A 27,155-nucleotide genomic window follows, 5' to 3' on the forward strand; every position below is an offset into this window, starting at 1 on the left:
CTCGAAATCCATTCTCAGTGAATACCTTCGTGGAGTTCAGATACTTCCAGGTTTTCTAACTGGTCAGCAGAATCAACTCCTTCCAAGTATGTTTCTTAGTGTTGAAGAACCTTTGGAACCTTGAACCTTGATGTGTCACCACTGCCCACCTGCCTTTCGATTCTGTTCATTACTGTCACTCCACAAGACTAGAAGTCAGGACAAAGCCTATTTGGAAAGGTAATGAAAACTTCTCTCTAATTTTGGAGGCCCTGAAGTATGATAATGATCAAGAATAGAGTCTGGTATTTTATCGTAGGCATCTTAGTTACAGACAGGACTAAACGAAGAGAATCTTTAAGTCAAGAAGATGACGTATCTCTTACCCTAATCCTAATCGTGCTGTAGCATGTCTATTCCGGTTAAACCTTTTGCAGGAGTGTCCTACCTTTGGGTTTCACCTGTACAAATACGCAAAGTAATCAAGTTAAAGTACAAAGCTGTATAAATACAATCTTTATAAGGGTTATGGTCTTTTTCAAGATCCGGGATGGTAAATATATCCTGTACGGGTGGTAATTATAAAGTCGCAGTAAAATAGTATTAGAATAGCTTGTTGGCTGGAGGAACCTCTTAGGTTTCAAACCTTTTATTCAACAACATTTAAATGGACGTGATTGTTTGAAGTTTCTAAAGGTGATTTGTACTCAGCCCATTTGCAGCTGGTAGTTCTCATGCTCATGAGGATAAAGAGCTACTTTACTACAGATGAATGAGGAAACCACTAGAAGGAAAATGTGTCGTTTCATTCAAATCAACAGTAAAAACAAAGATTTTAGGTAGGAGGAATCTCTGGCATTAAGCTTTTTTTTTTTACTGGCAACTCTTCATCTTCTTTGATTTATCCTAAAGGTTATATAGATTTATGTATTAAAGGGAAGAGTTATTTTTTAAATAAATTTATTTATTTATTTTTGGCTGCATTGGGTCTTCGTTGCTGCGCGCGGGCTTTCTCTATTACACACGTATCTGTAATGCATACTTTATGTGCATATAATCTGTAATTTGGGGTCCATCATTTATTTCTACATTATTATTTCCTCCTTGACCCCCCTCAACTCCTACTTCCCTGTCCCACTTGTAATAACCTTAGGAAGAACAAACAGCCACAAATTCTGTTCCTGCAAATCTTCAAGGGAGCTCTGTCAGCCACTGAATGAAGTCAGGATAATCTCGCATTACTCATCACTCATCATTGAGTTTGTTTCTTTGCCGTCAGAAGTCAGTGTGACGGTTGCATTAGCTCAGCTGATGAGGAACAGAAAAGAGGGTGGACTCGGGACTCAGCTCCCTGGCTCCAAACCTCGGCAACAGCACGGATCACGGAAATCCTCCGATCCACAGCGTATCTCCCAGGACTGAGGTCTTCATTCAACAAATATTTACTCACCACCTAGTAGACACCAGGCCCTGGAGTTACCACAGAGAAAAAAAAATAGGCCTGGAGCAGTTCAGTGCAAAAGACTAGACCATGGGGATAATTGAGGTGGGGATCCATTTTTTTATGGACAACTGCTTTTCACAGCACCATTTATTAAATAGTTAATCATTCCCCACTACTTTATATTGCTAGTCATACGCTGAGTTCCCATATACTCCTGGGTACGTTTCTGGGCTGTCTATGATTAAGGATTCTATTGATCTATTTGTGTATTCCTTTGCCTTTAATTTTTAAATTTACAGCAAGTTTTTTTTATATAAATTTATTTATTTTATTTTATTATTTATTTTGGGCCGCATTGGGTATTCGTTTCTGCGCGCAAGCTTTCTCTAGTTGCGGCGAGCGGGGGCTACTATTCGTTGCGGTGCACAGGCTTCTCATTGTGGTGGCTTATCTTGTTGTGGATCCCAGGCTCTAGGTGCACAGGCTTCAGTAGTTGTGGCACATGGGCTCAGTAGTTGTGGCTTGCGGGCTCTAGAGCACAGGCTCAGTAGTTGTGGCGCACGGGCTTAGTTGCTCCGCGGCACGTGGGATCTTCCTGGTCCAGGGCTCAAACCCATGTCCCCTGCATTGGCAGGCAGATTCTTAACCACTGCACCACCAGAGAAGCCCTACAGCAAGTTTTAAAATATAAAAATAAAAATTTAAACTTACAGCAAAGTCAACAGAATTGTATAGTGAACACCTGCATAGCTACGATCAAGATGCTACATTTACAAACACTTTGCTGTACTTTATTATGTACCCGTCCAGCTGTCCATTACTCCATCCATCCATCCATTGATCCGTCTTCTTTTTGGTGTACTTCCAAATAAATTGCAGATATCAGTACACTTTTCCCTAAATACAATACCACACTTTAAAAATTATAATTTTATAGTAAGGTTATAGTTTCACTGCTACCACAACTGAAATTTTCAATTACATCTCAGAATTTTTGATATTTAAAGTAATTTCCTGTTAAGACTATGAAAAATGAAATAGTTGGGACCTTGACGACTTGCTGGGTCAGGGTAAATGGAGCTTATGCTCCTCTCAAGCTCTCTTGATTCTAGACCAACTGGAAGGAGGTGAGCTCAGATAACTTTACCCTGATTATCTGGGTCCCTGGGATCTTTAAAACTGCGAGATACTTGTAATTTCAAAGATTCCGTTTCACATCGCCAGAGGAGGAGGCTTGAACTTAACTCTGAGGGCAGACTGTTCCCTTGTTCCCCTGTTCTTGGACAAACATGTTAATGGACTTTTTGGTAAAGAAAGATTCTATTTTGTAATAAAAAGATCCAAGGAAATGAGGAGCTATACTGTTCTGAGTAATATTGATATTTCCAACATTTGTCTTCAATGTGGGCATTACATCCCTGCAAATCTGAGTCCTTCCATTCTTTTCTATAAAGAAATATGATTTCTTTAGAATAATATTTATTTATTTATTTATTTTTGGCTGCGTTGGGTCTTTGTTGCTGTGCGTGGGCTTTCTCTAGTTGCAGCGAGCGGGGGCTACTCTTCGTTGCAGTGTGCAGGCTTCTCATTGCGGTGGCTTCTCTTGTATCGGAGCACGGGCGCTAGGCGTGTGGGCTCAGTAGTTGCGGCACATGGGCTTAGTTGCTCCACGGCATGTGGGATCTTCCCGGACCAGGGCTCGAACCCGTGTCCCCTGCATTGGCAGGTGGATTCTTAACCACTGTGCCACCAGGGAAGTCCCTCTTTAGGATAATTTAATGTTGACCAAAAGAACCATGCTGGTAAAATAACCACCAAAATGAGTTTACTCATGAATAGCAGAGAATTGTAATTTGGGACAAGAAAAGTAATGGCGAACCATAGACACGGCGGGAGAACACAGGAGAGGGGCTTGGTCATATAGGCAGAAGTGGAAATTGGGGAGGCCTGGGGTGGTTTTTCATTTGCTGCAGGTGGTGGGCAGCTGCACTGAAGGTGGGGTCCATAAGCTGCGATGAGTGAGTGCGCCCCCTTCAGGGCTTTCCCGGCCGCATTTAAAAGGAGGTCGCCTTTATCCATTTTCAGTTTCTTTCTTAAACGTGCTTTTGCTCTTTTCTGTCCTTGAAAATTACTGAGTATTCATGCAGATGTATATGTGTGTCTGTGTGTTCTTGTTTAAACTAAGATCAAAGTACCCGGCACATAATAAGTCCTCAATAAAAGTTAATTATTATTAATAATAAGAATCCTGGACTTCCACTGATGGTACAGGATGGAAGCTCAGACTATTCCCATTTCAGCATAAAGGAAGTGAACTCTTACCAGGTTGAGGCATTGGGCATATCTGAGTCACAGACTATTACAGAATATTATTGCCTTATTGTCTAGTTATCATGGTTAATTTTTCAGAGAAATGAATGCTACCTATTGGGAAACTATTGGCTAGGGATTGTGCTTGAGAGTTAGGCAGATAAACAAAGGAGAGCTTTCAGACATGGAGGGAGACAGAAAAAATTACGGGAAAAGTATGGAAGGACACAGATTTCCCAAGCTCCCACCCTCTCCTCTCCTTCCCCTTCAAAACCTCTCCTCAGTAGAGGGTTTTATTTATTTATTTAACATATATATATATATATATATATATGTATATGTATGTATATATATGTGTGTGTATATATATATATATATTTGGCTGCACTGGGTCTTAGTTGCAGCATGCGGGATCTAGTTCCCCAACCAGGGATCGAACCTGGGCCCCCTGCATTGGGAGCACGGATTCTTAACCACTGGACCACCAGGGAAGTCCCCAGTAGAGGATTTTAAGCCTAGTCACAATAAGGTACAAACTAATAACAGTTTGAAGTATTAGCCTCCCCAAGGGGTGTTTTCACTTTAACCGGGATTCAGTTTTAATTTAGACTCTACGGGGCTGCCTGTAACATGTAAAACAAGTGAGCAAAACAGCCTAGTCCAAGACCACAGGGTCTGGTGGAAGCTGTGTAAAACTTCAAGCTCAAGTTTTTAAAAATCACCATGCTAAACAAGACGTGCTGCTGGACCAGATTCAGTTTGTCGCCTGCTGGTTTATAACTCGTGGGTTAAAGAAAATCTAAATGTGGAGTAGGGGAGAGATAAATTGGGACACTGGGATTGACATATATACACTACTCTAAATAAAATAGGCAACTAATAAGAACCTAGCACAGGGAACCCTACTCAATGCTCTGTAATGACCTGTATGGGAAAAGAATCTAAAAAGGAGTGGATATATGTATACCTGATTCACTTTGCTGTACAGCAGAAACTAACACAACATTGTAAATCAATTATACTCCCATAAAAATTAATTTAAAAAACAACAACAAAGAAAATCTAAACGTGAAATTACAATTATCATCCAGTGGGTGGTTGAAAACAGTATGTATGTGGGTCTTTTTTTAGGCGGGGTAGAGAGGGAAGGGTAGGAAGAATAGAGGGTTTAGTAGTGTCTCCAGGCCCTTATGTGGTTCCTGGGAGGTTCCCTGCTCTTAATCAATGGAGAGAGTTCAGGCTTACAGGGCTGTGTAGCCCTGGTTTCAAACTCCTATTGGATGAAGCTAATTACTTGCTGCAGGACCTTAAATAAGTCACTGCAACCCTCTAGTTTACTCATCTGTCTAATGAGAATGATTCATACCCTTTGGGCTCTTGAGAGGGTTCAATGAAATCACACACAAAATGCCGACCTCATTATGTAGCACCAAGCACATTCTGTCAACCGCTGGTTATTGATTTCTAAACGTGCCAGGAACCACGTTAAATAAGAGACACTCTCCCCTCTAGTGAGCAGGGCAGGCTTTAAAACAAACACTTGCACAAATAGGCATGTAGTAAATGTTGGAGCCATTCCACATTCATATAAGAAGCCATCCCCTCCATCATGTGTGTGCAGATACATGTGAACGGGAATGAGTCCCATTTCCCGTGAGATGTTTCACTCTTACAGAGGCATCTATAAAAAAATAACTTCTGTGGTGACTGTAAGTCTGCTCCAATTTGAGAAATGCCTTCATGGTTTTCCAAATCAAATACTCTAGTCAAGTTCAACCACCCAAGAAATAATTGTACTTCAGGTAAGAATGATGCCCAGGGCTGGACACCATGGGAGATAGAGGAAAGCATGAAATCCATGGCTTTCAGGTATCAGGCGCTTTTAAAAATAAGCCATTATGAATGTCCGACTGGGGCATGTTTTGGGTTTCTTTTCCCTTCCTGTGGATGTGAGGTGTATAGTCTAGGTCAGGAGATTGATGAACAATTTGCTGTTCATCTCTGAGACTTATGGTCTGTAAACTTTAACATGGAAGACTGCCTGATAGCTAATCCTGTCATATTTTATGTAACTAACTCGTTCTATAATATAAACAAGCATTATGACCAAGAAAGATCCTAATACCTGAAAATCAGTGGAATGAATTCTAACAGGAAAAGAAGGGTCCTGATATCTGACAGCTGTCCCGTCTGGGACATCTCTCCAGGCTCCTAGGACTTTCCTAACTTCTCGGAGTCAATTCTTCTCTGTGAAGCAGGGATAATATCCTCTTCTTCTCAGGGACTGAGTGGGGGTTAAAAGAGACAATGGGTGTTCACACTGAGTGAATGAGAGCTATTTCAATCACCATCCCCCTTCTCTGGTGCAGTTAGAAGTCACCCATTTCAACCCCCAGCTTTGTTCCGATTCTGGCCTGTGCTTGCCTGGGTTCCTGTGATAGCCTCCTTGCTGATCTCACACCAAGCCATTCCCCATCCTGCTGCTGAAATAATGTTCCACAGACTCTTACACAGCAACTTAAGAGACTTTCAACATCTTCTTTTATGAAGGTATTACTTACATGCAGTCAAATTCATGTATTTTAAGGTATTTGACGAATTTTGGTAATTGTGTAACCACCATCACAATAGTCCCCCAAAACACACCCACTGCCCCTCTGTAGTTGGGTGCCTCTCCCTACCTGCTCCTCTAGGCAAACATTGGTGGACTTTCTGTCACTATAGTTTCTTAGAATTTTATATAAATGCTTCCCATTACCTTTATTTTTATTTATTTATTTATTTTTGGCTGCGTCGGGTCTTTGTTGCTGTGTGCGGGCTTTCTCTAGTTGTGGTGAGCGGGGGCTACTCTTCGTTGCTGTGTGCGGGCCCCTCACTGCAGTGACTTTTCTTGTTGTGGAGCACGGGCTCCAGGCACATGGCCTCCAGTAGTTGCAGCACGCAGGCTCAGTAGTTGCAGCACGCAGGACCTAGAGCACGCGGGCTTCAGTAGTTGTGGCTTGGGGGCTCGGTAGTTGTGGCTCATGGGCTCTAGAGCACAGGCTCAGTAGTTGTGGCACACGGGCTCAGCTGCTCCGCGGCATGTGGGATCTTCCTGGACCAGGGATTGAACCCGCGTTGGCAGGTGGATTCTCAAGCACTGTGCCACCAGGGAAGCCCCAGCTTCCCATTACCTTTAAAAAATAAACTTTAAAATTTTAGATTTGCAAAAGAATTGCAAAACTAGTACAAAGAGTTTTCATACACCCCAGACCCATTTTCCCCATCACTAACAACTTACATTAATATGGCATATCTGTTATGATTAACAAACCAATATCAATACATTATTATTAACTAAAATTCATGCTTTATTCAGGTTTCCTTAGTTTTTACCTAATACCCTTTTATTGTTCCAGGATCCCATCCAGAACACCACATGACAGTTGTTCGTCATATTTCCTTGGGCTCCTATTGACTGTGACGAGTTCTTAGACTTTCCTTGTTTTTGGTGATCGTGACACTTCTCCTCATTCCTTTTTAATTTTAGATACATATTCATCTTTTTTTTTTCGGTACTTGGGCCTCTCACTGTCGTGGCCTCTCCAATTGTGGAGCACGGGCTCCGGACGTGCAGGCTCAGCGGCCATGGTTCACAGGCCCAGCTGCTCCGCGGCATCTGGGATCTTCCCGGACCGGGGCACGAACCTGTGTCCCCTGCATCGGCAGGCGGACTCTCAACCACTGCGCCACCAGGGAAGCCCTACATATTCATTTTTAATTGTGGTCTTGGAGGCCCTCTGATAGCCTATCCTACCTGTATTAGATTACTAGGGCTGCTATAACAAGGTATCACAGGCTGGGTGACTTGGACATTTATTTCTCACAGTTCTGGAGGCCCAAAGTCCAAGATCAAAGTGTCAGCAGGTTGGTTTCTTTTGGGGCCCCTCTCCTTGGCTTGCAGACAGCCACCTTCTCAACGTGTCTTCACAAGGCTTTTCCTCTGTGCCTGGGGTCCCTCTGTGTGTCCAAATTTCCTCTTCTTATAAGGACACCAGTCAGATTGGATTTGAGCCCACTTTTCTGGCCTCATTTCAACTGAATAACTTCTTTAAAGACCCCATCTCCAAATACAGTCACACTGTGAGGTCCTGGGGGTTAGGGCTTCACCTGTGGATTTGAGAGGGACACAACTCTGCCTGCAGCATTACCTGGTGGTCTGACCTTTCACTCTCCTCTAGCCCCAGACCCACATTCCTCATTCCTTTCTCCAGCATCCGTCTCCAAGCTGCCCCAAGTTTAGCAGCGTTTCCACCAGTAAAGCTGACCTAGAGGAGAAACAGGTCACTTCTGCCCTGCGGCCACCACCAGTCAGGGTGCAGTGTCCCTTAGAACTGCCTAAGAAATGGCTTTATTTATCTGGCGGAAGGAGGTACTTCTGAATACAGAATCGCCATTCTTCTTGTTTGCCAAGCCATAAAATGCAACTACCTAATCCTTGGAAAGTGTACTACAATTACCTTTTGTATAATTTATGTTGCTGTTTCTTTGCGAGTATCCTGAACTCTGGTCTTTCCTGGAATCAACTTGGCCTAACTGCATTAACGATCAAGTGTATTGTTCCAGAGGCCCTTTTCACAGTGGGAGACTCTTTAAAGCAAATTGCTTTGCCCTTGAGCTCTGTTTCTGGCCTCCTTAAGGGCATCCTTGTTTTTTGGCAAAACATGATGTTCCAAAACCGTCCTGATTTCTCTTGTCCCAAGACACAGAATCTGGTACCCTCCAGGATTCCTTTCTCCTATTAGTAGAGAATAATATTAGGACCCGACAGTTGTGATTAAGTAAATAAATAAGCTGCCATTGCTGTGGGACCAGATTTAATTGTGACAGAGCTAGAAAATATATGTCTTTTTTAAAACCAGAGTCCATGATGATTTTTCCATCTTTACATCTGTTACTATACTTTCCTTTTCTTCTCAGAAGGGAGTTTCATCTTTGTATAGTGAAGAAAAGCCATTCCTTAGCGACAAGAAGGAAAATCTCATTCTAACTGCTGAAAATTCAATTCTCCAAAACCACTCCTGGGGAACGTTAGCTCCTCCCAAATCATCCATTTTGACTTCTTACCCTATTTAATTAAACCAGTGCCATAACTCGAGCATGCTGAACTCTCTGGGGCCGAAGGTCATCTCCAAAATCAGCCCACGGGCGCTGTCAGTGTCACCATAACCAAGCTTAAATGATTTTCCCTCTGTTTTCTAGGGACCTTGGGGGCACAAGCAATGAAAATTTTAGCTTTGTGCAAACGTTTTGCAGACGGTTCTCAATTCTCATTTAAGGGCTTTGTGTCATCTTAATTTGGGGTTTCTTAGTTATCCAAAGGCTGAACGCTCTGAATCAGTCACATGTCTCTTTCATTACATTAAAAATTGAACACTTTCATTTTTAGAGCAGGAAATTTACTTCCATTGGCATTTCTTGGGAAGTCTCCCAGCCTTCAGGACAAGTGACTTACTTCAGCTCTGTTTCTGGCCTCCTTACAGGTATTCTTGTTTTTTGGCAAAACATGATGTCCCCAAACCATCCTGATTTTTCTTGCCCCAAGACATGGAATCAGGTACTAACTGAGATCACAGCCACATTCTCAACTGTGAGCTTCCATTGCTGTGAGTTGCCTAGCCTAGACAGGGGGAACGCTTCAGCCTGTCAATACACACTTATTGAGCCTTTAGGACACTCCTGGCCCAAACATATATAGGAAATAGAGGTTGGGAGTTGAAAACCATTTTTTTCTTTCCTCTAAGACACCTCCAAAAGCTAGCCTAGTCTTTCAGAGCCAAGGATGCAGTACAATACTTCTAAGAGGACCAGTTCAACTGTTCAGTGTTCCGTGGGAACGGGGTCAGTCCTCATGACTCATGGTTTGAATCTGACCTTGGATATATCAGCAGTGGCCCTGATTGTGTGTTTGTTATACAGTGGGAGGAAAAAGAAAGGGGAGATGCAGCATAAGGAGGGAAATCAGGAAGTGAAAGGACCACAGACATCCAGACAGGCCCTTCCTGGAGGGATTTGAACGCCAGATCTGGTCCCTGGAGGACCCCTTCGACCACACTGAAACAGACTCAGAACCCCAAGGCTGGAGCTCTTTTCCCATCCAGGGAAAGCTGATCGGAGGCTCATCTCATTCCATTCTATCTCACATGAGTCCAGGCAGCTGCTCACGCTGCCACCGCCTCTTTCCTGGGATCAATACTGCACCTGCCGAGAGTGTGTTTCCTTGCACTCGGAGTGTTTAGGGAGCTAGCAGGAGAACTAGTATTTCAGACGTCAAAGAAATTGTGTTTGTTTCAGAAACAAGTTTCAGCATTTAATCCTTTGGTATCTCCAGATGATGATATTCTCTTCCTTGCATTTATTCCTTCACTAATTCATTGACTTAGCAAATATTTATCAAGATCTTTATGGGCACAGAGCAGTAATTAAGAAGCTACAGGTTCAACAAGAGCAAAATGTATTCTGTACATAGGTAACAGCAGGAATTATAGAGTGTGACAAACCCACAATTTAGGGACAAGTTTTGACAGTGACATTCTTTGAATTTGAAGTTAATTCGAACAAAACGTAAAGTGCATAACATTAGCCATCGATAGAAGTTACTCCACCTGGATGATACGGATGTATCAGTCTCCCCTGAAATAGCCACTATAACTGTAACTTTATTTGTGACTTGGGGAAACAGAACACGAGGCTGTGTTGTAATGCCGTAATGACAGAAGCATTATTGTCTGGGAAAAAAAGTTGGAAAAGAGAAGTATTTACCTGCCTGACTCCAGTGCTGTCCAGGGAAGAGGAAATCATACATGAATATTCGTTATCTATGTGGAGATACCTCCAGAGACAAGGCTAATAACGCTTGCAGAGTGCTTTAGTCTACGAAGTGGCTTCCTGTACATTATCTCTTTCAACATTCACAATTGCCCCATAAACTCAGTGCCATTATCAGGTCTGTTTTATTGAGGTGGAAATGGAGGCTGGGAGGCTACGTGACTTTCCAAGGTCACACTGCTTGGGGGGAGCAAACTACGAGTGATCTGACTTCACAACAACACTCCTCTCCACCACCCCTTAGCTGTCTAGCATACACCAGAAAATCCCACCACCCTAAGTTAGTGGGACACGCACAGCTTCTCTGCAACACCCAACTTCCTATCTGACTCTAGGCTCACCAAGTCACCTTTTGATCAGTAACGTGGTCTCTTGGGAGAGGCCAACCTCCAGAACATTATCATTGCACTCAGGACATGCTTCATGGGTATATAACCAGTATAGTTCCCCAGGGCTCTGTGCTTGGAAAGGCCTCTTGGTCTAATGCTTTGCTGTCACTGTCTTGAAATTTTTAAGGATTTTTGAACAAGGGGCCCAGTATTTCCATGTTTTCAGCAGATCCCACAGATTAGGTTGCTGGACCTGAGTGCACAAATGATGGCTTCCATCTGGGCACGGGTCCCTGGGTCATCAACCAATGTCTTGGGAATTTAAGCAGATGTGGGACTTAGGAATGAGGACAGGAGAGGAAGCGGAGGACAGTCTTGCTGGGGGAGAAACTTTGGGAAGGCCGAGTGATAGAGCTGACAAGCCATGTTCTCAGCAGGCTTGCTCCCTTTGGTTCATTCCAAAATACCACTGACAGAAGAGTTCTCACAGCAGGTCTGTATGCTTACTCCTTACATGTCTCCAAAGGAGCCATGATTGACCTTTGACCAACACCTAGGAATGCGACCCCTGGAATCTTCTTTATGTTAGCCATTGATAATTTTCTTATATATGCTTAGAGATAATGGATCATGCTATACTGGCTGGTCAGGTTGCTTTGCACAGATCTCAAGAGTGATGATGTGCACCTGTGTTGATGAGTCTTGATTTTGGTTGTCACGGCTGGTTGTGTAGCAGAATATACTTATGTGACCTGCCCCCTATAAAGGGACAGGGACATTCCACATAATCCCAAACAGCTCTGCCAGAGAGAAAGTGGTCCTGTGTGATCTTCAGGGAGAGACATCAGAAGCCTGTGCTGAACCTCTCTGGACACACGGATGCACATCTGTTCCCTGCTGCTTTTGCTGTGTATGCTTTGCTGTAATACATTTTAGCCATGAGTGTAACTTGCCACTGAGTCTTAAGAATTCTTCTGGTGAGTCACCAAACAAAACAGTCTTCTACTAACTTCAAAAACAGTTTGTGCACGATGAAAAAATGCTTGACATCACTAATTATTAGAGACATGCAAATCAAAACCACAGTGAAGTACCACCTCATGCCAGTCAGAATAGCCATCATTAAAAATTCTACAAATAATAAATGCTGGAGAGGGTGTGGAGAAAAAGGAAACCCTCCTACACTGTTGGTGGGAATGTAAATTGGTGCAGCCATGGAAAACAGTGTGGAGGTTCCTCAAAAAAATAAAAATACAGTTGCCAGATGATCCAGCAATCCCACTCCTGGGCATATATCCAGACAACACTATAATTTGAAAAGATACATGTGCCCCTATGTTCATAGCAGCACTATTTACAATAGCCAAGACATGGAAACAACCTAAATGTCCATGGACAGATGAATGGATAAAGAAGATATGGTACATATATACAGTGGAATACTACTCATCCATAAAAAAGAACAAAATAATGCTATTTGCAGCAACATGGATGCAACTAGAGATCATCACACTAAGTGAAGTAAATCAGAAAGAGAAAGACAAATGCCATATGATACCACTTATATGTGGAATCTAAAATACGACACAAATGAACATATCTACGAAACAAAAAGAGACACCAACATAGAGAAGAGACTTGTAGCTGCCAACGGGGAGGGAGGGTAGGGGAGAGGGGTGGGAGTTTGGGATTAGCAGATGCAAACTATTATATATAGGATGGATAAACAACAAGGTTCTACTGTCTAGCACAGAGAACTATATTCAATACCCTGTGATAAACCATGATGGAAAAGAATATGAAAAATAATATATATATATGTATAACTGAGTCACTTTGCTGTACAGCAGAAATTAAATACAACATTGTAAATCAACTATACGTCAGTGAAGTTTTAGGAAACAGTTTGTGGGCTGTTTTCTGCTTTTTTAGTGATCAGAGACATGTGTTCTTATGGAATATAGTGATTTAATCATACTAAAAACAGATAATGGCAATATTTATAAATTATAAACTGTAATCCCAATATATCTTTTCCCTTAAACCCCTTTCTAAAATTTGAAAATTGTTTGTTTTACTGAAGATTTTTAGAGTCTGGTTAGATTTGAAATGATTTTAAAAGACTTAAAAAAACAAACCTATATGATTCAGATGCCATTTGACCACTTGGAGAGTATCTTTCATTTTGCAGACATGTGCACTTGCTAAAATAGACTTGGAACAGCTCACAGAGCACATACCTTTGTGTCCTCTTGGGTTGATTACTGCCATTCTTTCTTCTCCAACATTCCAGAGGTACTGACTCATAGATTACAAGTGTTTCAAAATTGTATCACATGCATCCCTGCCAACCAGAGCTTAATTTGTCTATCTTTGCAAAAACTTGGCCTCTAATGAGGTCTTAGGTTTATTTTATAATCCCTTTAGTTAAAAATAATGAGTTAAATTTCCTTTATACAATATTTGTCTCTATACTTAGCTCTTATATCAATAGTATCAGTTAAGACTACAATTAAAAAACCTAAAGGTATATTTAGAAAAGGTCTAATGTCTAAGTCTTCAAAGTTAATTTCTTTCACTCTATCTCTCCTGGCCATCAGGGATGCTCTTATTGATATTATGTATATGGCTATTTTACAATTTTAACACCTTTAATTAAAACTTCTTACCGAGGGACTTCCCTGGTGGCGCAGTGGATTAGAATCTGCCTGCCAATGCAGGGGACACGGGTTCGATCACTGGTCTGGGAAGATCCCACATGCCACGGAGCAACAAAGCCCGTGCGCCACAACTACTGAGCCCGCGCACCACAACTACTGAAGCCTGCCCGTGCTCCACAACAAGAGAAGCCACCACAATGAGAAGCCCACGTACCACGACGAAGAGTAGCCCCTGCTCACTGCAACTAGAGAAAGCCCGCACACAGCAACAAAGACCCAACGCAGCCTAAACAAATAAATAAAATAAATAAATTTATTTAAAAAACCAAACTTCTTACTGAGTGTTGAAATAGAGCTTTATATATATATATCCCTTGCTTTGCAGAATATGTGTATTGTAATCAGTTGACGATTAAAGGCAAGTTTCTGTAAACTAAATAGAATCTTTATACTTTCATCATCACAGCTGAGGTCTGTGTAGAATGCTCACTATTTTACTTGATCTCTCAACTATCCTAGGAGTCAGGCATTATGTGAAGTGAAGGAAATTGCCACTGTCCAGTGGTCCTTCACTGGAGAAGTTGAAGTTCATTTTGCTATCTCGTAATTCAGAAATCTTCAAAGGCTCTCCATTTCCAAGCAAATCAAGTTGGAACTCCTCTGCTATGATTTTTTTAAATAAATGTATTTATGTATTTATTTTTGGCTGCGCTGGGTCTTTGTTGCTGCGCATGGGCTCTATCTAGTTGCGGTGAGCAGGGGCTACTCTTTGTTGCGGTGCGTGGCCTTCTCTTGTTGCGGAACATGGGCTCTAGGCACATGGGCTTCAGTAGTTGTGGCATGCGGGCTCAGTAGTTGTGGCGCACGGGCTTAGTTTCTCCGCGGCATGTGGGATCTTCCCCGAGCAGGGCTCGAACCCGTGTCCCCTGCATTGGCAGGCGGATTCTTAACCACTGCTATGAATTTTAATATCTTCTGTAATCTGGCCCCATCCAACCTCCTTGACCTCATTGCTAACCATTTCCCGACATGGGCATTTAGCTCCTCGCTGTGCTTAGAACAATGCCGAGTACATAGTAAATGTTCAGTAAATGCACACTTCTTGATGGATTTTTAAAGGTAAAAACAAGATATTCCCATAGGCTATCAATGAGATACAACTTTGAGGCTATTTTAAAATATATTTCTAAGACAATTGGGACAAGTTGAACTTTGACTAAATGTTTGATATTAAGAGATTACTGTTACTATTTTTCTTTCTTTTTTAAAAAAATTGAGGTATAGTTGATGTACAATATTATATAACTTTTTCAGGTGTACACCGTAGTGATTCACAATATTTAAAGGTTATATTCCATTTATAATTATTATAAGATATTGGCTATATTTCCGTGTAGCTTATTTATTTTATACATAGTATTGGTACCTCTATTGTTACTATTTTTAGGTGTGATAATGGTATTGTGTTTACATTTAAAAAATCGTTGTATTTTGGACTGAACTGTGTTCCCCCCAAATCCCTGCCTTGAAGCCTTAACTTCCATGAGAAGATAGGGCATTTAAGGAGGTAATTACGATCAAATGAAGTCATAAGGATGGGGTCCTAGTTCAGTAGGACTGGTGTCCTTATAAGAAGAGGAAGAGACACCAGAAATGCACAGAGGAAAGGCCATGTGAAGACACAGTGAGAAGGAGGTCGTCTGCCAGCCAGGGAGAGAGGTCCCACCAGAAACCAACCTGTCGGCATCTTGATCTTAGACTTCCAGCCTCCAGGACGGTAAGAAAATGAGTTTCTGTTTAAGCCACCCAGTCTGTGGTATTCTGTTGCGGCAGCCTGAGCAGACTAATATACCTGTTTTTAAGATATCTACCTATTTATCTATCTACCTATGTATCTATCTACCTACCTACCTACCTATCATCTGTCTAAATGATGTGATGTCTGGGATTTGCTTTAAAATGCTTGTTGGAGTAGATGGTGATAGATGAGACATCATTGATAACTCTTAAACCTGAGGGATGGATATTTGGGAGTTAATTATACTGTTCTTTCTACTTCTGTTTATCTTTAGAGATTTTATTTTAAAAGTTTTTAAGTTTTGGCAAAAATGAAAAGCTAGGGCTTCCCTGGTGGCGCAGTGGTTGAGAGTCCACCTGCCGATGCAGGGGACACAGGTTCGTGCCCCGGTCCGGGAAGATCCCACATGCCGCGGAGCAGCTGGGCCCATGAGCCATGGCCGCTGAGCCTGCACGTCCAGAGCCTGGGCTCCGCAGCGGGAGAGGCCACAGCAGTGAGAGGCCCGCATACCGCAAAAAAAAAACAAACTAAAAATAGAACTACCATATGATCCAGCAATCCCACTCCTGGGCATACACCCAGACAAAACTATAATTTGAAACGATACATGCACCCCTATGTTCATAAGCAGCACTATTCACAATAGCCAAGACATGGAAACAACTTAAATGTCCATCAGTAGATGACAGATAAAGAAGATGTGGTACATATATACAATGGAATACTACTCAGCCATAAAAAAGAATGAAATAATGCCATTTGCAGCAACATGGATACAACTAGAGATTATCATACTAACTGAAGTAAATCAGAAAGAGAAAGACAAATACCATATGATATCACTTATATGCGGAACCTAAAATACGACACAAATGAATATATCTGTGAAACAGAAACAGACTCAGAGACACAGAGAACAGACTGTGGCTGCCAAGGGGGAGGGAGGGTGGGGGAGGGATGGATTGGGAGTTTGGGATAAGCAGATGCAAACTATTATATAGAGAGAATGGATAAACAACAAGGTCCTACTGTATAGCACAGGGAACTATATTCAATATCCCGTGATATACCATAATGGAAAAGAATATATTAAAAAAGACTGTATGTATATGTATAACTGAATCACTTTGCTGTACAGCAGAAGTTAACACGACATTGTAAAGCAATTATACTTCAATAAAATTTTTAAAAATGAGAACAAACAAATAAAACTTACTCTGTTTATAAATATGAAGGATATACCTACCACATCCTCCTACCTAAAGAGTGGGTTTACAGGTGATTTTGATTTTTCTTGCCTGTACTTTCTGATTTTTTTCCTTGATGAACATGTATTTCTCATGAAATAAAAAGTCAGTATAAAAGAAATTTGAAGTAGGCAGGCCTTAAAAGGAAGACAAGAGGATTCCAGATAACCAACGAGGTCCTACTGTAGCACAGGGAACTCTACTCAATCTTCTGTAATGACAGACATGAAAAGAATTCGAAAAAGAATAGATACATGTCTAAGTATAATTGAATCACTTCGGTGTACAACTGAAACTAACACAACATTGTCAATTAACTATACTCCAATCGAAAATAAAAATTAAAGGGACTTCCCTGGTGGTCCAGTGGTTAGGACTCCGCGCTCTCACTGCCAGGTGCCCAGGTTCAATTCCTGGGATCCCAGGGAACTATGATCCCGCAAGCTGTGTGGTGGGACCATAGGTAGATAGATAATAAAAATTTTTTGAAAAGAGGATTCCAGAAACACAGTGTGAGTACTCGAGCTCTGCTTGGTAAGCAAAGGTCTCTACAAAACATGTTCTCTATACAAATAAGCTATAACCATCCAGAAAACAAGACTGCTTGTTGGTGGAGAAAGAGAATGCAGAGTCCAGCTATTAATGGTATCAAAATTCGTATTCTGAAGAGAATTCTGGACTGCTTCTTGCCCAAAACAAAACTAAAATGAAGAATAAAAATTCAATAAACTTTTCCTAGACAACTTTACACATGGAACCTCTTTCAAGTCCCATTTCAGGTTTCATTTTTTAAAAATAGAACCTTGCTTTGCCTTTTTTCAACGCATTCTTTTCTACTCAAACCTAGTGTTTTGGCTCTAAAACTCAATCCCATGGACAATGGAAGAGAGCCCAGGCCCAGAGGTTTTTATCAGTTGGATCAGGAAACTGCTCCGTTTTGTTCTTTTCTAAATACTGGAGGACTATGGTTAAACCAAAGTAACAAAACAAAACCCAAAACCCAAAAAAACCCACTCCACCAAATGAAAACATAAATGTCCCTTTGCTGCAGTTTTGTTTATATTGTGCTTACTTACTATCTGCAAAGCGCCATGATATTGAAAGTGTTGTCTCAGGGATAAAACGCAATTTAACTCGAGTTGTTAGACACCGAGACAAACCAGGATGCTCTGGGCGTCGGTCGTCAGGAGCCAAGTGGTGGCTTTTGCTTCCCACCAGAGAGGCACCGCCTCCCTAGGTGAAGCATTCGGTGCCAGGGAGCCCTGAGAACTGACAGACCCAGGCCCTGGTGTGCACCCAAATGGGAAAGCGAGTCCTTTTGCACCATGGCTTTTGGTAGGGGAACCATGGCTGAACAATGGCGATCATAGCTAAAGTGGATGGTAACATGACCCTGGGGAGTCCTTGCCAGGGAAAGTGCCCCCCAACCCGACAAGGGGAGAGAGTACACGGCTGTCTTTTTTCATGAATCTTTTAAGCTTACGGGGCACTGGCTGACCTGCTGGAGGCTGGTGTCTGGGTGGGAGTGTATGGGAAGTGGGCCAGAAGAAAGAGGACAGACACAGCACTAGCTGTTCGGATAAGCGCAGATGATGAGAGGGGATTCTTTCTTTTTTTTTTTTTAATTTATTTATTTTTGGCTGCATTGGGTCTTTGTTGCTGCATGTGGACTTTCTCTAGTTGTGGGGAGCGGGGGCCACCCGTCATTGCGGTGCACGGGCCTCTCATTGCGGGGGCTTCTCTTGTTGCGGAGCATGGGCTCTAGGTGTGCGGGCTTCAGTAGTTGTGGCTCGCGGGCTCAGAAGTTGTGGTACGTGGGCTCAGTAGTTGTGGCACACGGGCTTAGCTGCTCCGCGGCATGTGGGATCCTCCCGGACCAGGGCTCGAATCCGTGTCCTCTGCATTGGCAGGCGGACTCCCAACCACTGAGCCACCAGGGAAGCCCCAAGAGAGGGGATTCTGAAGGCAAAGACTGGAGCTGATTGTCTCTTTGTTTTTACTTACAAAAATACAGCACAACACAAGGAATACATGTGAACCTGTACTGTTACTTAATGGGGGTTAAGCTTTCGATTCTGTGATTGTCTTACTTGACTTACTGTTTCTTACTAGAAACCCTCAGATGTCACAGGAAAACAAATTTCAAAGGAAGAAATTTTGAAAAAAAAAAAAAGATGCTTTTTCCTACATCCTACTTACTCTTTGAAGTTGGACAAAGAGGGAGGTGGCTCTTGATCAAGTTGGGATCAAACGGCGCCTTAAAGTCACTAAGCTGGATATTGTGAACAGTGCTGCTATGAACATAGGGGTGAAAACTTTATCTATAGGATGGATAAACAACAAGGTCCTACTGGATAGCATGGGGAACTATATTCAATATCCTGTGATAAACCATCGTGGAAGAGAACATTTTAAAAAGTCAAAAACTGAGTCACTTTGCTGTACAGTAGTAATTCACACAACATTGTAAATCAACTAGACTTCAATAAAAAAAAAGCCACCAAGCTGGGAGCCAGTACAGCATTTCAAGGGCAAAACTTGGTGCTTAGATATTTAACACAGGGACAATGGGAACGTTGAAAAGAAGATGTAACACGACTTTGTCTTTTCAGTGTTCCTCTGAGTCATTACTTTACGTCTTTTTCTACCTACAAAGATGGATTTTCATGTGTCAAAGCTATCTCCTTGTTTGACTTGGGCACAAGCTCTTTCTGGCAACCCCCAGACCTGTCAGTGTCATGATGATTCATGTGAGGTGTCCAGGAGGGCTGGCGGTCCACCTTGGGAAGAACGGACCTGCCGGATCAGATGTGTTGGTTTGGTTCAACGTGGTACATACTTATTAAGCCACTACTAGGGGCCAAGGCTGACCGTGGAGAGAAATTTAAAAGATTAGTAACATACTTCTCAGTGTAGACAAAGGAATGAAAGGCTAGTTTGGGGTAGAACAGTTGGGCAAGATTTTACAGATTTCAGCTGGTCCCTGAAGGGTGACTAGGGTCCCAGCTGGCAGAGGAAGCGAATGCCCTGAGATGCCTTTGGGGTGTGGTCAGAAGCCTTGCAGCTTCCTGGGATTCCTGGTGAGAGGTAAGGCAGCAGAGATTAGGATGTAGTACACTTTATGTACCTCAAGTCTTTGGGGCAAGGTACAGAGTAGGCTCACTTCCGCAGGGGACCTCTGTGCTCCTGAGGTCGTGATTAAGGTAGGATCCAGGACCCGGCTGGCTGAGTTAAGGAAGGAAGGGGTAGATGTTCACCAAGCAGGAGCAGGATGCTGCCAGGACCTGAGAGCCTGGATCCCTTCCTCCCTGAGACCCAGCATCGTTTCTTTCCTCGGGCTCCATGAGACACTTGTACCCTGGAATAACTTTCTCTTAGCTTTAGATAGTGTGAGTTGGGGATCATATTCTCCTGATCAGTCCAGTATCATTGTTTTCTCTCATTAATCAACAATTAAATCCAAGTTCTGATGCCTTTTCATTTCTTTTTTTTTTTTTTTCTGTTTAATCACATTTCAAATATATTCACCCGGCTAGAGAATCACGTTGACCACTCATGGCCTTGTGCCAGGGGAATGCAGAGTAACAAATAGCCCCAATATGGGAAGGGTGGGCAGTACATAGAGAGCTCTCAGCTGTGGGGGTCACACAGAGCCAGGGATCCTTTCTGAAAAGTGTGCTTGGGTAGGGCTCCATAATGTGGGACATATCCTGGGACTCTAACAAAAAATACTGAGTTGCATTAAGAATTGTCCTGTCTTCTAACATACACACACTACTATATATAAAACAGATAACCAACAAGGACCTACTGTAGTACAGGGAACTCTACTCGATACCCTGTAATAACCTATATGGGAAAAGAATCTGAAAAAGAACAGATACATGTATATGTATAATTGAATCACTTTGCTGTACACTTGAAATTAACACAACATTGTAAATCAACTATACTCCAATGTAAAAATTTTTTTAAATTTTTAATGGGAATTCCCTGATGGTGCAGTGGTTAAGAATCCGTCTGCCAATGCAGGGGACACAGGTTCAAGCCCTGGTCCGGGAAGATCCCACGGAACAACTAAGCCTATGCACCACGACTACTGAGCCTGCACTCTAGAGCCCGCGAGCCACAACTACTGAGCCCGCGTGCCTTAACTACTGAAGCCCGCATGCCTAGAGCCCGTGCTCCACAGCAAGAGAAGCCACCGCAATGAAGAGTAGCCCCAACTAGAGAAAGCCTGCACGCAGCAATGAAGACCCAGCACGGCCAAAAATAAATAATAAATAATAAATAAATTAAAAAAAAATTTTAATGAAAAAAATAAAGTCAACTGATTAGAAACCTTAAAAAAATAACATTAAAAAAATACAGGGCTGCCCTGGTGGTGCAGTGGTTGAGAGTCCACCTGCCGATGCAGGGGACACAGGTTCGTGCCCCGGTCTGGGAAGATCCCACATGCCGCGGAGCGGCTGGGCCCGTGGGCCATGGCCGCTGAGCCTGCGACTGTGCTCCACAACGGAAGAGGCCACAACAGTGAGAGGCCCGCGTACCGCAAAAATAAAAAAATAAAAATCTGTTCCATAAAAAAGAAAGGATTGTCTTCTAAACTGCCCCGACTTGTTCCTCCCCATTCCCCAGGGATTCTCAACAAAGGCTGAGTCTCAAGGACCCTTGAGACAAAGGCCTATTCACCAACGCAGTGGGAAAGGCAGCAATCTAGGCATCTGCATGAGTGAAGAAAATAATTGTTTGTGTGAATTTTTAACCTTTCAAATCTGTTTGTGTTGCCATGCAGACACAATCTCACTGGTGCCCCTTAGTTCTCAGACTTGAAGAATTGAAGAAGATGTTTTTGTATCTTCTTATCTCTGCTATTGTAGATTTCAACATGGGTCATTTTCGATTTGATCTCATTAACTTATAGCCGTGAATTTTTAAAAAAATTCTTAAGTGATCATAGCATTCAATATTTTTCTCTCGTTTATTCTCTACGGTTTCATTATTTGTCAAGACCAAACTCTTGTTTCTTTTTTTTTTTTTTTTTCTTGTTTCTTATTCGTCAGTTCCTGTAGCATTTCCTAAGACCTTGACTGTTCATGGGCTTTTATTTTCTGTCTTCTTCTCTTACCCTCAGCAACATGCTTTTGAGAACACACTTTATCGAGAATGCACCTCACAATGCCAAGATACAACTCCAAAAGTACTATGCAAAATCACCATAGGTTTAGTCCAACCTTTTCCCCAAGGCTGATGGTCAAAGAAGTATCCTTACTTAGACCCGGCCAAACATTACCCAGCACTTTCCCTGAACGGCAATTAATGAAACAAAAGGAACTTGCATCTTCAAATGACACAGAAGAGCTTGGATGAGATCCTGATGACCCAGCTCTGCCTGATTCTGGTCCAGGCACCAGATCCCAGGTCCCTGCATTACTCCTGAGTTTGTGATCCCTATAAGTACTTCTCTAATTCTTCTAAGCAGATGTCCAGGTTATCATTGGTAGGTCCAGGTATCACTGAAGAGCGAGAACTAGCCTGTCCATACCCGACAGTGTACAATACAAGCTTTGTCAAGGACTTTTTTTCAGGAGCGCTCACATTTGTGGCCTTGTGCCCAGACTGCTTCTGCCTAAATGAGCTATTATTGCCAAATAAACTTTTAGTCTTAGAGGCTTAGCCTCTCCCAGACGCTCAGTATATCGGCCTTGTTTCCTGCAGTTACTTCCCAGCCCTTAGCCTTACATCACGAATCCTCACGGAGATTTTTTTCCCTTCTCCTTTTTGTGGTCAAACAATCCAGCTTTGCTATGTGAGTGGTTTTCAATCACATATTTACTTCTGCTCATCGCTTCGTACATGCAGGGTTGTCTCCCCAGATACAGTCTAAATTGCCTGTGGGAAGGGATCCTGGGTGTGTTGTTTATAGCTCTCTGTCACATCTTGCGTGGGTACATCTGACGGCCAGTTAAGGGGAGACATCTTTCCAGTGGAAGAAAATATTGGATAGACAAAGAAATAAAGAAAACCTTTCTAACAGCTGAAGAACAGAGATAGCTAGAAAGGGAAATTAAGGACAGGGGAGGCAATAAAAAGAGAAAAGAAAAGAGAAAAATGCACCTTTATTCCTTGGACCACTAGAATTCTTCCTCATCTGAGAGTTAATCTAGTAGATGCTCTGTCATAATAAACAAAATGTTCAAGCTTCCTATATTTTATAGTCCGTTTCTAAGGCATTTTAATGTTTAATCCCACTGTAATTTCTATGTGATGTTGATTGTAAAGGTCCCCATTTCACTATTCACTACAGCAGGAAACTCAGTTTTGTTCTTGAATAAGAATCAAATCGGGGCTTCCCTGGTGGTGCATTGGTTAAGAATCTGCCTGCCAATGCAGGGGACATGGGTTCAATCCCTGGTCCGGGAAGATCCCACACGCCATGGAGCAACTGGGCCCGTGCGCCACAACTACTGAGCCTGCCTTCCAGAACCCACATGCCACAACTACTGAAGCCCATGTGCCTATACCCCATGCTCTGCAACAAGAGAAGCCACCGCAATGAGAAGCCCACGGACCACAGTGAAGACCCAACACAGCCAAAAATAAATAAATAAAATAAATTTATTTAAAAAAAAGAATCATTCTCATTCAACACACATATCTTGGTAGCATCGTATGAGGGCATATATTGGATAGTCTCTCAATATATCTCATTCCTATAACATGTTTAATAAAAGCAATGCAGGTATAGAAAGTACTTTCTAGTATCATAAAATAAAAGATGATAAACCATAATGGAAAATAATATAAAAAAGAATGTCTACATGTGTCTAACTGAGTCACTTTGCTGTACAGCAGAAATTAACACAATATTGTAAATCAACTATACTTCAGTAAAAAAGATTTTTAAAGGTAAGCATTAAAGGCCTAGTTGTTATTAAATTCAATTTTGTATTCTTTTTTGCAGTAGGGATTTCTCATAATTGTGGTTATAGATAACATATAACTATAGCTAATACAATAGCTCTTTACTTTGACCTATGTATAAAGTGTTGCCTATAGTTCCAAATAGTCACATGCTAAAAATGCAAAGTGTCAAAAAAATGCCATGTCATTTCTAAAATCAGTACTGTAACTCGGAGACAATTGAAATCGATCTCTTACATGTCACATCCCAGGCAGGTAAGAGCAGGGGCACATTTCTCATAAAGATGCTTTGAAACGCAGAGCTGCCTTTCCTTTCAAAAGCATCTATTCAGGATCCAGCTCCGTGCTCTGGATCAGAGTCAGTTTCTGTCACCGATATGGGTGAAAGTCCCATCACTATTTATCCAGGATGTTTGACAAGTGAACCACATCCAAGAAAGTGCTGGCAGAAATCAAAGATTATTTGGAACACCCTGGAAGAAAGCTAAAGACTTGGATGTAATTTTTAACCAGAAGAAAATTCCTCTTCGCTAAACATTCCAAGTTCTTACCTTATTATTTATCAATATATTCAGAGAAAGATCTTTTCACCTATTTAATTTCATTCAACTTTCCATTTTTTAAGTTCAGAGAATGTCTATTTCTATTATGTGTGTGGATATCAAGGGCACCCACTGAAGACATGCAGGAAATACAACTAAGGATTTAAAATTATGGAGCTGAGGTTATCGCTGATTCAATGTTAATTAAGTACCTTCTTTTTATTTTTTCTTTACCAACACAAAGATGATAAACAGTGGTTCTAGCCCCAGGTCCAGAGGTGAAGGAAGGGAGTTGATCAGACAACTCTGCTAGGAAGTTTGTCTGCAAATAGGAAGGTTATTTTTACCAACAATTACAGACGCCAGAGCATATATTTTGACTGTATTTTCTGGGTGTGTAGGTGTGAAATCGAGCAGGACACTGTGGGGGCCCTCCCGGGTACAAAAGCCCCTCTGTGTCCCCCATTTCTTGTTTGTAGAAAAAGGCTTTAGTCTCCTAGGCCTTCCCTGAGTTCCGAAGAACAGACTCAAGCAGTTACTAATTAGGGAAGTGAGGGATTGCAGAAACAAAGGAAAAGCAGGTGAGCAAAAAAAGTAATGATACCTAAAACAGAGTTCCTCCTCAAGAGATATATATATCAGTCTTATGCATCTCTTTGAGTTGTTCTTCAGAAACTAAGACTCCCACCCATGTGGAGGATGCTGACTACATGCTGACAACAAGCACACAGACCCCAGACTTGTTGGAACCAGAAGGTTGATGGTTAAGATTCCTGAAACATTGCCCTGTTGCCTCACCACCAGCCAATCAGAAGAAAGTCAACAAGCTGCAACCCTCACCCCAAATGCTGCCTTTAAAAACCCTTCCCCAGGGACTTCACTGGTGGCGCAATTGTTAAGAATCCATCTGCCAATGCAGGGTACATGGGTTCAATCCCTGGTCTGGGAAAACCCCCATGCTGCAGTGCAACTAAGCCCGCACACCACAACTACTGAGCCTGTGCTCTAGAGCCTGCGAGCCACAACTACTGAGCCCACAAGCCACGACTACTGAAGCTTGCGCGCCTAGAGCCCGTGCTCCACAACAAGAGAAACCACCACAATGAGAAGCCCACGCACCACAACAAAGAGTAGCCCCCGCTTGCTGCAACTAGAGAAAGCCTGTGCACAGCAACAAAGACCCAACGCAACCAAAAAAAACCAAAAGCCAAAAAACCCTTCCCTGAAAGCCATTGGGGATTTCGGGTCTTTTAAGCATTAGCTGCCCATTCTCCTTGCTTGGCGCCCTGCAATAAACGCTGCACTTTCCTTCACCACAACCCAGTGTCAGTAGATTGGCTTTGCCAGGCAGCAGGTGAATGGACCCCGGTTTGGTTCAGTAACAGACAGTCTGGGTAGAGCTATTTTGCTCTTTTGCTCAGTTCCCGCTGTCATCCAATACGTAATATGTGGTCCTGAACACAGTCTTGTCTGTGACTCTAACAAGGATCCAACTCATGACCTTGACCTCCTGGACACAAGGGTCTAGAGCTGTGCTGATCCAAACTGCAATCACTAACCACTTGTGGTTACTTACACTTCAGTTAAATTTAAAACTTCAGTTTCCAGTATCACATTTCAAGTGCCCCACAGGACAATATGATTATGGCTCACGGCTACCGTACTGAACAGTGCAGATACAGAAGATTTCCACCATCACAGGAAGTTCTGTTGGACTGTGCTAGCTAGACCCTGGGGACTCAAAGTCTGTGAAGCAGCAGCAGTGGCATCACCCAGGGGCTTGTTAGAAATGCAGAGTCTCAGTTACCCCCAAATCTACTGAGTCATAATCTGCAGTTTACAAAGACTGCCAGGTGAGTTATGCACCATTCAAGTTTGAGATGCGTTGCTCTAGACAATGAAGGAAGTACAGCCTCGGGTTTAGAACAAGGAGAGAACTGTATCCAGGTTGGGTTTACCAGGTGCAGGGTCACTTCCTGCAGCAAGATGTGTTACTGTGGCTTATTAACACTAGGAAGAACATAAGGTTACTTCCAGCCATAATTTAACAATCAACATCCCTACCAATTGCCAGTGTTGACCCATGCCTTCCTTCCTCTTGATCCCCTCAAAAGAGCCAAACATTGATTAATCCCTTACTCTGAGCTGTACCTTGTTCTAGGTGTCTCATACGTTCTGATTCATTAACCCTCACACACAACCCAACAGGTGGCTTACGTTATGAACCTCATTATACAAATTAGGATTTTCGAGATGCAGAGAATGGAAGTAAGCTGAGGTCACCATGGCCAAGCCAAGGTTCCATGGAACTCACACAAGAGGGTCTCTCCAGGCTGCTGGCAGTTCCTGGAAAACCACAACTTTGGGGGTTCTTACCAGGTGCTCTGAGCTCCAAAGCCAAAGGGGTGGAAAGGGTTACTTGTCTGTCCTGTGCTTCTCTGGGTTCCACTTATCTCCCTGAGAGGCTCCGCAGTTCAGATTTGCTGTCACCTACTCTAAGGTGATGGCTGGCAAAACCCCACATTTCCTTCCTGTTTGTCTAGCTTAGCACATCCTAACGCTCAACTCTCTTTCCCCAAATTCCCAGGAAGAACCCAGGAAAGATGGAGAGCTGCACTTAAACTCCTGCCAAGATCCTAATGCAACCTGTCCACCGGGGGACGCAGGCCCCGCCTAGAATCAGCTGTTTCCTGCCCTGCCTAATGGCTCAGGGTGAGTCATCGCTCTCCCCAGCCCCACTAGGGCGTGGCTCCTCTGATCCCTCACCAGTAAGGGATCAGTAAGGCCGCCCAGTAAGGCTGGAGAGCCAGCTATTTCTCCTTGGCCTCTCATGAATTTTAAATGACTGCACTTAAAGCCCCAAAGTGCCCACAGACCTGAAATTAACTCTGTCGGCCTTTGGCAGACACCAAACGACCTGCATGCATTAAAGCCCAATGAGGGGTGACTGGGGGCTTGCCAGGGCCTTGCCTCTCACATGGCTAAAGAGGGACCTGCCTCAGAATCAGCCTTGTGTGGTTATTCACAGTGTCAAGTTTTGTGGAACCAATAGGAC

At 42.7% G+C, this 27,155-nt stretch overlaps 1 long non-coding RNA gene across 2 annotated transcripts; it reads right to left on the reverse strand.

Moving 5' to 3' along the window:
• Positions 1-921: 921 nt before the first annotated feature.
• LOC117196132 (uncharacterized) lies at positions 922-26,741 on the reverse strand. 2 transcript variants are annotated; one of them, XR_007475790.1, is made up of 4 exons: positions 26,477-26,741; positions 6,492-6,906; positions 5,859-6,017; positions 922-2,091 (listed from the first exon to the last, which is right to left on the reverse strand). It is a non-coding gene; the product is annotated as an uncharacterized LOC117196132 (long non-coding RNA). The 2 variants fall into 2 exon arrangements; XR_004476207.2 differs by lacking the exons at positions 922-2,091; positions 5,859-6,017; positions 6,492-6,906 and adding exons at positions 18,329-19,711; positions 19,798-19,859.
• Between the last annotated feature and the right edge of the window lie 414 nt (positions 26,742-27,155).

This window comes from Orcinus orca, chromosome 2 (genome assembly GCF_937001465.1).
Source record: "Orcinus orca chromosome 2, mOrcOrc1.1, whole genome shotgun sequence".
NCBI lineage: Eukaryota > Metazoa > Chordata > Mammalia > Artiodactyla > Delphinidae > Orcinus > Orcinus orca.